The following is an 11701-nucleotide window of genomic DNA, read 5'->3' as shown; positions in this document are numbered from 1 at the left end:
AGTTATAGAGGTGAGAGATTAAAGTTGGAAGGAGGTGTTGAAGGGTATGTTAGGTGGAGATCTAGTTAGAGGTTTTAGTTAGTATGGTATGAGGGAGTTGAGGTAGTAGTGGGTTAGTTGTAAGAAGTAGTGAGTGGGTGTGGTGATGAAGGGAGGGGTGTGATTGGAGTAATTTAGAGTGGGGGTGTGTCCTGAGGAGGAATAAATGGAGGAATACTGGGGGCGGGTGAGAATTGGGGGCAGGGTAGGGGAGCGAAGTGAGCCCGCAGGGCGAACGGAGCGGGTAGAGACAAAAAGAGTGGACTTTCAAGGAATACAATCTGTAGAGAAGGTAGGTTTAGCAGGTAAGTCACAAGTGAGAAAGTAAAGGAGTGAGTTAAAAGAGTAGCAGGAGGTAAGTAAGGGTAGCAATAGAGTAGGAATGTTAAAGAGAGCCCAGGACAATAAGAGAAGGTAACAGTGTGAGTTAAAGAGAGGTATTGACTCAGAAAACAAGATGGGGAGGTATGGTACAGCACATAGGTATAGGAGTAGATGTGCAGAGAGTTCGTGGAGAGGCGTCACTTACTGGCTAGTCACTGTACAGCACCAAAGATACACTTGCAAGGGTGACAGGCTAATGGAGAGGGGGGGGTATGCTACTACTGATAAGGGAATGAGAGGCTGGATGTAGGGGTTTATTTATTTAAGAGACCATAGAATTAGAATAGGTGGGGTGGGTGTTTGGCTGCTGGCAGTCCTGCTTAGGAAACTTGTCTAAGTTAGCAGTGTCAATACACCTTAAGATAAAACCGAAGTTCTAGAATGTGTTGCAGTACATACTTTCACAATCTAGTAGTGGACTGTATTTTCTGGGAGCTGATATGTGAAGTCCTAGTTTGGACAAATTTGGTGAGGCTTCCAGTGGGGTGAGGTTCTGGAGATTTAGTACAGGGATGTACTGGGTCCCAGGCTGGTAAATGAAGAAGAAAAAATGTAGTAAGGTAAACAGTTTTGTAATGAAGAGCAAAGAAGTAAAAACATCAATTACATACAGTTGTATGAGTTAGACACATTAAGGAACATCTAAAGAGTACAAACATGCAGGAACCCCAGGATTCTGAGGACTAATAGAAAAATGCAAACTGGTAGCAATGATATGATATAAATAACTGCAGTCGATGTTTAATCAAATGTAATCAACAGTAGAAGTAACTACTGAAATTGTAACATCGAACAATCTAACATGGATAATGCAAACATGTCACTAGGAAGAAAAGAGCAACATACACAGTAACTATTCAAATGTATACCACAGCTACATACACAATACCTATACAACTGTAAACCTGAACCATTGTAGTTAAGTAACACTTATATCAAGAACAACGGACAGAGGAAAATAACTGTTTGCAGCAGTAAGGCAGAATACTGCACAACAGATTATAAACCACCAAGCATAAGGAGATAGAGACTGGGGAAAAATATATGTGCATCTGGAAAGACTAAATGCATGAAAGTATGACTAAGCTAGCAGGGAATGAGTTGCTAGGTTTAGATCCACATGCAGGACATCAAAACGTAGCGATGGGATGCAACAAGGGGAGTCGACTAGTGTCTGCAGTTAGAAATAGGTAGGAAGCGAGTAATGCTTCTTAACAAATAGACAGTCAGGCATTTAGGAATCAAACACTAGTAGAACTACATCTGAGATTAGTAAATTCCATATTCACTAAAAATGCTTGCTAAGCAAGTAGTGAATGGAGTCGTCAGGTGTTGGTAATGGATGATCCCATGTGATGAAGACTTGATCATTTTCTATGATGCTTTGTGGCTCATGTTTCCAGTGCTACTCAGCCACTTCAAAACCAAAATGTTTGTACAATCCCCAGTGCAACAGTCTCGCCACAGTATTGTGCCTTTCAGTGTACAGGCCCTCTGCCATTACTATGTCACAACCAGCAACAAGGTGTGCAACTGTTTCCAGTTTGGTTTTACAAATCCTACATTTATCTGTTTTTCCCACATGTTCAATAGACTTTGTAAACCAACGTGTATGTAGACCACTGTCTTGGGCTGCCAGTATTAATCTTTCATCTCTTGGTTTAAATTCACTTCTCCTTAATAATTCCTGCATTTATTCCTGATCAACATGTGGTTCTTCCAGAAGTTTTCTATACTTGCCGCTAGATTTATGATTTTTCCACATTCCTTGCCTTTTCATCTAGTCCTTCACCTTATATTCTTTCTTTGTTTTTTTGGCACATTCAGTTGCTGTCTGATTTGTAGCTACTTCTGGTTTGATTTCCATTCCTGCTTGATGGCGATATGCTTCTGCTAGGTTAAGCATAGAAGTCATCTTAGATTTGTTCTCCTCATGTTTCAAAACTTTCACTACATTTGGGTCTCCTGAAGTCAACAGATATGTGTGAAGTCCCACGATTGTAGATTTGTACATGTAATCAATTTCAAGGAGGCCCATCCCTCCTTCAGAATGGGGAATATATAATCTGGGTATACACTGATTTTTATAGATCATCTGGTGAGCATGAAGCATCCTTCTTGTTTTAATATCTAATCCACTATGACTTTATTTAACAATAAATGATCCTTTGTTCCATATGACTTTCTTTTATTGCCCTTTTGTTCTACTGCCATAATTGAATTTTCTTCTAGATGACTATAAACTTTATTGGCATCAATTCCCATTTATAGTTTATATGCCGTTGGTAGGTAAGTTATTGGTTGATAATTTCTGGGGTAGCTTGCAGGTTTATTCTTAAGTAGGAACATTGTTTTACCTGTTGTTAGCCAGGTTGGTGTCTGTTCAGGATGTTTAATCTCAATGGATGTGATTTTAAAGAATAATTTTATATTTTTTGAGGGTGAGTATTTTAAACAACTAAGAGGTGTTGCTATGGGGGGCCCATTGTGCCCCCACATATGCCAGCATTATACTTTCCTACTGGGAAAATAAATTTGTGTTCATTTGTGATTTCAGGTGTTGTTGGAAATTTTATGCTCATTTTTTGGATGACATTTGTTTATTTTGAGTAGAACCCAAGAGTAGGTTTTTAGATTTCTTTAACTATTTGTCTAGCACCACAGATTTTTTAAGATTTATGTATGCAATCAATTCTGATGAGATGAGATACTTGGACCTCAGTATCAGTAAGGCTGGAGGGAATTTCAAAACTAGAGTTTATAGAAAAGCAACATTTTTGAACTCTTATCTATATTATACCAGTGCACACCCACATCACCAGAAGAAAGGGGTAGTAAAGGGTCAGTCTGTTCGACTATCCAGAATGACCTCAGATGACAATGATTTTATTAATGAAATTGCTTATCTTATGGATTTGTTCAGGGCTAAGGGGTACCCAGAAAAGCTTCTAGCAGAAGTATATAATGAAGTTTTGGAAGCAAGATAATCTAGGTTTGCCCCCATTTTCGGGAGTGACAATCATGACCTTGAAAATATTCAAGCATCGGAGAGGTCAGGTGATAATGGGTACAACAGTGCTTTGGTTATTACTTATGACGGGGATGCTGGGTTGGCCAGAAACATAGAAAGATAATGGAACAGATTTGCTAGTACATCAGACCTAGAGTATATATTTGATAAACCTTTTAAGTGTATTTACAGAAAGGGGTGCTGTTTTAAAAACATTTTGGAGAATGGTACCCCTAGGACAGTTGTTTACCTTCCTAATAAAAGTGGCACATACAAGTGTGGTTGTTGTGCCCAATGTCCTTATGTCAAAGTTGGAGAGATGGTTCATCTGAAAAGTAAAGAGAGACTTATTAAGACAAATGGTTTTGCTGATTGCAATACTAATGGAATTATTTATTTAGCCTTGTGTGACAAATGTGAAGCATTCTATACAGGAAAAAACTGAGAGAAAATTAAAGGTAAGAATGTATGAACACAGGTACAATACAAAAAAGATGAATAACAATTCTCTGTACAAACATACTCTGAACTGTGCAGGAGCTGATTTTCATTTTTATGTAATAGAAATATTGTCCATTGATCCTAGGGGTGGCCCTTGAGAAACACACCTAGAATACAGGGAATTGTACTGGCAACTAGTTCTTGAAGCTACTGGGTATCCTGGTTTGTATGAGATGGTTTCATTGAAGCCAGTCTTAAAGGGACAATCCCAATGTTTACAATTCAGGTCCAGTTTACAAATAACCAAAGCAATGCCCACTTAGCACGTCACTCACATTCCCACCCACAGTGTCATTTTTCTTTTAAATATCCTGTTCCTCTTCAATTCCAGCCTTGTTTTAACTCCCACTGTCAACTGCTGTTTGGATTTGCGTTCCGATCGTTTAAGTAAGACTTAGGTCAGCTAAACTTTAAATTATGTGACTGTCCAACAGATGGTGCTGTTTAACATTTTGTATAACCTACACAACTGTGTTTTAAATGTGGTTTTACAAGGGTTTTATATTTTTAAATATTTATTTTTTGTTTACAAGTTTTTACAAATTGTAAATAATGTATGTTTTTTACAAGATTCCTGCTTGACCAACAAACGATTTTCTGTGCACTTCTGTACTTATTGTGTTTCATTGTTTGTGTATATAGCTTTTTGCACTGTGTTTTTAAAAGTATAACAGTTTGTTAATTAATTAGTATATAAAGGGGTTTCAGAAGATGGTATGCTCATCTGAAGAAGTTTTTTGTGACGAAAACGCGGTGATACAGTTAATGTGTTCTGGATGCGCTTTACGTTTTTTTTAATATTATGTGCGATCAATAAAACAGTGGATTTTATTCTGGTGAACCTTCCAGTGCCTTACTTTTGGTTATCTGGTCGGGATGCACTTATAAATAGTTCTTACTCATGTCTGTTTTCATGTAAAGATGTTAATACTTTTAACCAGAAGTTAGGTACTGCATCTGGTCCTGCTGTTTTCCAATTAGAGACCCCTTTCCAGTAGAAAAGTCCCATGTTGCCTAAAAGCATCTACTATCACCTGGTTTTCACCATTGGTGAAGGGGGTTTACGGGTATTTACACACCGGGGTGGCATAGTCGTAGGTGTCCTAAAAGACAACAGAAGTATAATACACATAAGTATCACATAACTAGAAAACAACTGTTTCCAGATAAAACAGAAAAGCTAGCCACACAGTAACACCCCCTGGAGAAACATCAAACAATCTAGATATGTGAAACACGAACAACAGGCAGGAAGCAAAACAAGCAGATTAAGAAGGGCAACAGATCATTGTTTGTGGCATGAGTAACTCACCCCCCCAAAAGAACAGTCTGTCTTTTGTTTGTGGCATGAGTAACTCACCCCCCAAAACAACAGTCTATCTTTTGTTTGTGGCATGAGTAACTCACCCCCCAAAACAACAGTCTGTCTTTTGTTTGTGGCATGAGTAACTCACCCCCCCAAAAGAACAGTCTGTCTTTTGTTTGTGGCATGAGTAACTCACCCCCCCAAAAGAACAGTCTGTCTTTTGTTTGTGGCATGAGTAACTCACCCCCCAAAACAACAGTCTATCTTTTGTTTGTGGCATGAGTAACTCACCCCCCCAAAAGAACAGTCTGTCTTTTGTTTGTGGCATGAGTAACTCACCCCCCCAAAAGAACAGTCTGTCTTTTGTTTGTGGCATGAGTAACTCACCCCCCAAAACAACAGTCTATCTTTTGTTTGTGGCATGAGTAACTCACCCCCCCAAAAGAACAGTCTGTCTTTTGTTTGTGGCATGAGTAACTCACCCCCCCAAAAGAACAGTCTGTCTTTTGTTTATGGCATAACAGTAACTCACCTTTCTCACCCCCAAAAAGAACATTCTATCCTTGTTTGTGCCATGAGAGTAACTCCACTTAGCCCCCCCCCAAGAAATCCTTGTTTGTACCATAAGAGTAACTCAGTTTTGTTCCCCCAATAAAAGAACAGTCTCTTTTGTTTGTGGCATGAGTAACTCACCCCCCAAAATAACTGTCTGTGTTTTGTTTGTGGCATGAGTAACTCACCACCCCAAAAGAACAGTCTGTCTTTTGTTTGTGGCATGAGTAACCCCCCCCCCAAAAGAACAGTCTGTCTTTTGTCTGTGGCATAACAGTAACTCATCTTTGCACCCCCCACAAAAGAACAGTCTACCCTTGTTTGTGCCATAACAGTAACTCAGTTTTGCTCCCACCACCTAAAACAACAGGCAAATGACAGATTTTGCTAACAAACCATCTTTTCAATGTGAAAGGTGATATCAAAGGAACTGCTCCTCAAACATTTGTACATAGATTTAGAAAGTCAATTTTTCTCTAGATAGCTGCTTGTGAACCATCCTAGGCTTCCTTATTTCTACACAGCTGCACACTGCTGCCCTGACAGCAACTCAGCTGTGCATTTGTTTAGGTGTTGACACAGGCACCCACTCCCAAACCTTCATAGTTTAATTCATTCTACTAGTTCCACAGCAGAACATGTTCCATCCAGCCCTCTCCCTACTACTTACTACAGAACAAACCTGACATAATGGACAGAGAGTTCCCACCATTTCTCCAGCCAGCCTGATGGACATGGGCATCCTGAGGCAATGTAGCAACTGCCTCCTGTATACTGACAAACTATTACTCCTAAAACATACTAATACAACATGTGAGAGCTGTATCTGTACTATAAATCTGGAATCAATGCTCTCTCCCAGCATATCAGTTACCAAACAGGTTGTCAGCACACACACTTAAGATCTTCTGCAAATCAACAACAAAACACATAAACCCACACATGTGGCGGTACTCACTAGAAGTATACCAAAAGAATAGAGACCTCCCAAATGCAAACCATCCATACACAATGCAGTCCCAACAGCATCCACTGCACATATAAACACAAACATCAGTGTCTCACCAACAAGCCCCTAAGGCGAAATACCTCAAAAACAAATGTCTTGGCCATAGGCGACTCCATAGTGAGACACACAGATGTCCAACTCACTAGGTTGGACAAGGAGAAGGTCACCGTCAGCCACCTGCTGGGTGCCAGGATCTGCCAAATCATGCATGCCTCTAGTCTCTCAACAGCACGTATTGTTAGTACCTCACTGGACTAAATGAAGACAGACATGACTAAACTCTCGGATTATGTGTCCCAGACAGGCATTTCTCTAGCCCTAAGCAGCATTCTAACTTCACCCAGGATGATGCCTCACTACAAATAAGAAATGATTGAGTTTAACAATTGGCTTAGCTTCTGGTGCCAATCCAGGGGGATCCAGTATCTGTCAGCCTGGGACAACATGGTCACAAGACCATGTTGCTTTGCCAAGGATGGTCTTAACCTGTCACCTCTTGGCTTTCGGTTACTGGCTAAATAAAGTACTTGCCTCCCCGTTAGTGCCTTTTTAGGCAATGTCATAAGAACAAAATTCCTGATGTAAAAACATTTTCTAGAGACAAACGCATGGTCAGGCTACTTAATGCTAGGAGTCTAAATCAGAAACTGCACTCACTGGAAGCACTGCTTACTTTGGAGGACACAGATATCTGTGCAGTATCAGAGACTTGATTCAAGGTCGCAGAGAGTACCCTAGCCATGCAAGGCTACAATGCCTTCCACATGTTCAGACTGCAAAATGAATGTGAAAGAACCAAAGGTGGAGGGGAATGTATCTTCATCAAAGACAAATCCAGCTCTAGACTGCTTAAGCAGTATGACTCGCTAGAGCTATTCCAAGTCCAGCTAATTGTAGGAAAGACCACTCCCCCTCCACATCATTGTTAGCAATAGGTCTCCCACCATGAACCAGGTAAACCACACTCCCTACCTGGTCCTATGTGAGTCACCCACAATATAGCTAAATGCCCTAGTCATGGGTGACTTTAACTATCCCTCTATTGACTGGGCAACAAATATGAGCACTAACACCCTCACCCTAAGGTTTCATGACTTCGTTAAAAATGGAACATGTAGTCAGCACCCCCACAAGGGACTCAAATATCCTTGACATAGTGCTCACCAACATGGGAGGTTGCTGCTCCAAACCCTGTGTGGAGCCCTCCCTGGTAAGGTAAGATCACAAATCTGTTTTGTTCAAAGTAACGATCAGAACGGACTCCCCTCGGAGCAAAAAAGTTAAAAAATTTCTCCAAAGCAAACTATAGCCTCCTTCACGATAATATGAATAGTTTCAACCCCCCCCCCCACCACCACTGACAGCAGTGTCTCCCACACTGAGGAATACACTAATGCCTTGTATAAACAGCTATACAAGTGCATAGACTCAGCCGTACCTGAATGGATTAAATCAGGATCCCCACAAAAAAACAAACCACCCTGGTGGACATCCAGTATAAATACATTATACAACAAGAGAAAGAAACTGCTGACTAAGATTAGGAAGGAAAGTTCTCAGCAGAGGAAGGACACCCTCCACAGCTTGAATAAACAAATTAGACATCTTGTTAAGTCCTCCAAAGCTAAGTATGAAACCAAATTAGTATTCCTGGTTAATGATAATCACAAGGCATTCTATAACTACATCCAAAATCTTAAAGGGAAGGCTTAGATTTGTGCCAAAGTAGTAGTGGATGGTACTACTCACACATAATCTGTGAAAGTTGTCAACCTGCTAGCAGACAGGTTCAGCAAAAACTTCACTACAATGTGCCTACCAATCATACCTCAAAATATATCGTTACCAGTGTTCTACATAGTATCTCTAATGAGCAGGTCATTACAGCCCTCTCCAAGGCCAAAAACTCAACCACTGTGGGACCAGACAACATCCCAGAGTGCTTTCTAAATTATCTACAACAGGAGCTGGCAGAACCATTGGGTACTTTCTTAAACAGTACTGGCTTTGTCCCACCCGAATGGGAAACTGCAACTATGATCCCTTTGCATAAAGGGGGTCCCTCAACCGACCCTGGGAATTATAGACTCATAAGCCTAACCAGTTTTATCTGCAAAGCCATAGAAAGAATCATCATGGACCTAATCAACAAGGATATAGGAGACCTTCAAATTCTTGACCCGAGCCAATTTGTTTTTTTTAAAGGCAAATCATGCTTGTTAAACATAGTGGACTTCTTTGAAAATGTCACCAAAGCTTTGGATGAAGGAAAAACAGTGCATGCTGCCTATCTCAACTTAGCCAAGGCTTTGACACTATCCCCCACTCAGGCATCATCGATAAACTCACCCAGATGGGGATAAACCCATATGTCATTAGATGGGTAGCCAACTGGCTCACCGCCAGAACACATACAGTCAAAGTAGGGGAATCCACATCTACCAGCAGACCTGTTACTAATGGTGTTCCATAAGAATCTGTGCTGGGTCCACTTTTGTTTGGAATCTATTTCTCAGAAGTTCAGGTGAAAATAGATGGCATGTGGTTGCCAAGTTCGCTGATGACTGCAAACTGGGTGCAAGCATTGAAACCTAAAACAATGTCACCATAGTACAAAAAGGGCTTACACAGCCAAATGATTGGTGCCAAAGCCACAGACTTAACACAGAAAATGTATTATCATCCCCTTCTGTAAAGGTAAAGTCCAAGCAAATTACAACATTAACAATACCCCTAAGTTCAAACCCAGTGGTGACAGACTTTGGAATACAGGTTGATAGCAGCCTTAACTTCGATCATCATGTGTCCACAGTGGTGAGGAAGGCCTTCTACATTGCCCATCTCATAAGTAAGGGAATAACATCCAAAATGAAGGAAGTTATAACTTCTCTGTACTCGTCCCTCATCAGACTAATAATATAATACAATGCTTACTTCTGTATGTACCTCACCAGACACATGCATCAGCTGGCGAAACAGCAAAGGTTTCTCACAAGAAAATTCAAGGCCTTCATTACATAACCTGCATGGACAGGTTGAAGGCACTGTCACTATACTCTATCATATAGACTGCTTAGCGGCGAATTGTGCCTGGCCTACAGAGCAGTCTTGGACCTGCCTTAATGGAAATGCTGCACATCTGCAAATCTAATGGGAGAAGACTCACTCGCTTTAGAGACCTTAACCTAGCCTGTATCATAAGCAGGACTTGCTGGAGAAACATATATATCTCCTAGAGGCTGCCACTACTCTGGAACAAACTCCTAATTCAAGTTAAATAGAGCTCCTCAATGACCCTGTTTAAGTGTAGCATATGCAGTATGTAGCTGACAAAAAGCAAGCATGCCTTTTGAAGTTCTGTTATCCTCTGTACTGATATATCCTGAAGAAGAAGCATTTTTGCAGTCTTGCAAACATATACAACTCTCCTCAGCATCAGCTTGGCTAGCTACACATTTGCCTTTTTATAATGGTGTACATTATTAATGGATTGCATCTGTCTTCATCTGTGTTTCATAGATGCTAATTGCAGCATAAGCAGCGGAATTCCTTGCTAATCAACCAATCTGGTGGAGCTATTCAACCAGCTATAAAGCATCCTTGTAGACGCCATTCTTTTTTTCCTGCAGATTTCAAAACTTTTGGAGGACAGACATGGAAAGTCTACAAAAACAGAATGTTAGGGGTTGCTGCTGCTTTAATCCATTTGTATGTGCTACAGGCTGATGTCAGTGCTGCTGCTGCTAATAGGCCTAGGCCGAGAAGGAGAAGAGTTTTCAGGCCATGTTTAACTTATCACAACCTGCATGATGTGGAAATTGAAGAGTGCTACAGGGTGGACAGGGACACCACACTACAGGAATTCTTCCACCTCTGCCACCCCCAACTCAGAGCCAGAGCAAACTCAGGGAAACCCATTCCACTGGAAACTAAGGTATGTGTATCGCTTAGAATCTTAGCTACAGTTACCTTTGAGAGATCAACAGGAGAAATACTGGGAGGTTTCACAGACATCAGCATCCAGGATCCTCCACCAATTCCTGGATGCTATGTTCCAACATGCTCGTGAGCACATATACTTTTCCCGTAGTTCTGAGGAGAGGTGCAGAAATATGGAACAGCTCTACTGGGTAGCACACTACACTGAAGTACTGAGTGCCATAGACTGCACTCATGTAGAAAATAAGGCACCACCTGGGGAACAGGGTAGGCTTTACATTAACAGAAAGGGCTACCACTATCAACTGCTAATTCGTGTAATGCAAAGGGGATCATCCTGAACATGTGTGCTGGCAAACCTGGAAGTTACCATGACTCACGTCTGGCACACCTTCCAACTGTACCAGATGTTTGCTATGGGACAGGGTCATTTACTGGGGGGTGCAGGCTATGCACTGAAACTGTAGCTGATGACACCCATTAGAAATGCACATACACCCATGGAAGAATGTCATAATGAGGCATACACTCAAACTATAAATGTCACAGAGCATGTGTTTGGGCTGCAAAAGTCATGGTTCTGGTGCTTAGCTATATCTGGTGGAGCTCTGCAATACAATCCATGGTCATGTACCAAAATATTCACAGTATGTAACATCCTACACAACATAATCCTGAGGAAACAGCTGCAGCAGGAGCAGCAAGGAGAAGGGGCAGACATCCCACCACCAATGTAAAGGTCACCACAACCACAGGTAGATGAGGTGTCAGACGGAGAAGCACCAGCTGATGTGGGTGTAGGCAGACATAGACATGCTCAGTATGCCCTTGCATTGGCTATTAGACAGTGCATAGCACATGCACTCACCACCTAGGGGCCTAAAACCTTCCTCCTACTCACATACATATAGTAACATTGATGCCATGCAACCCACACAACCTTTACCTCCCCATGTATTGG

Source organism: Protopterus annectens, chromosome 12.part0 (assembly GCF_019279795.1).
Source record: "Protopterus annectens isolate FY-2018-M chromosome 12.part0, PAN1.0, whole genome shotgun sequence".
In the NCBI taxonomy this organism is placed as follows: Eukaryota; Metazoa; Chordata; order Ceratodontiformes; family Protopteridae; genus Protopterus; species Protopterus annectens.
Note: the sequence above shows the minus strand (reverse complement) of the source record.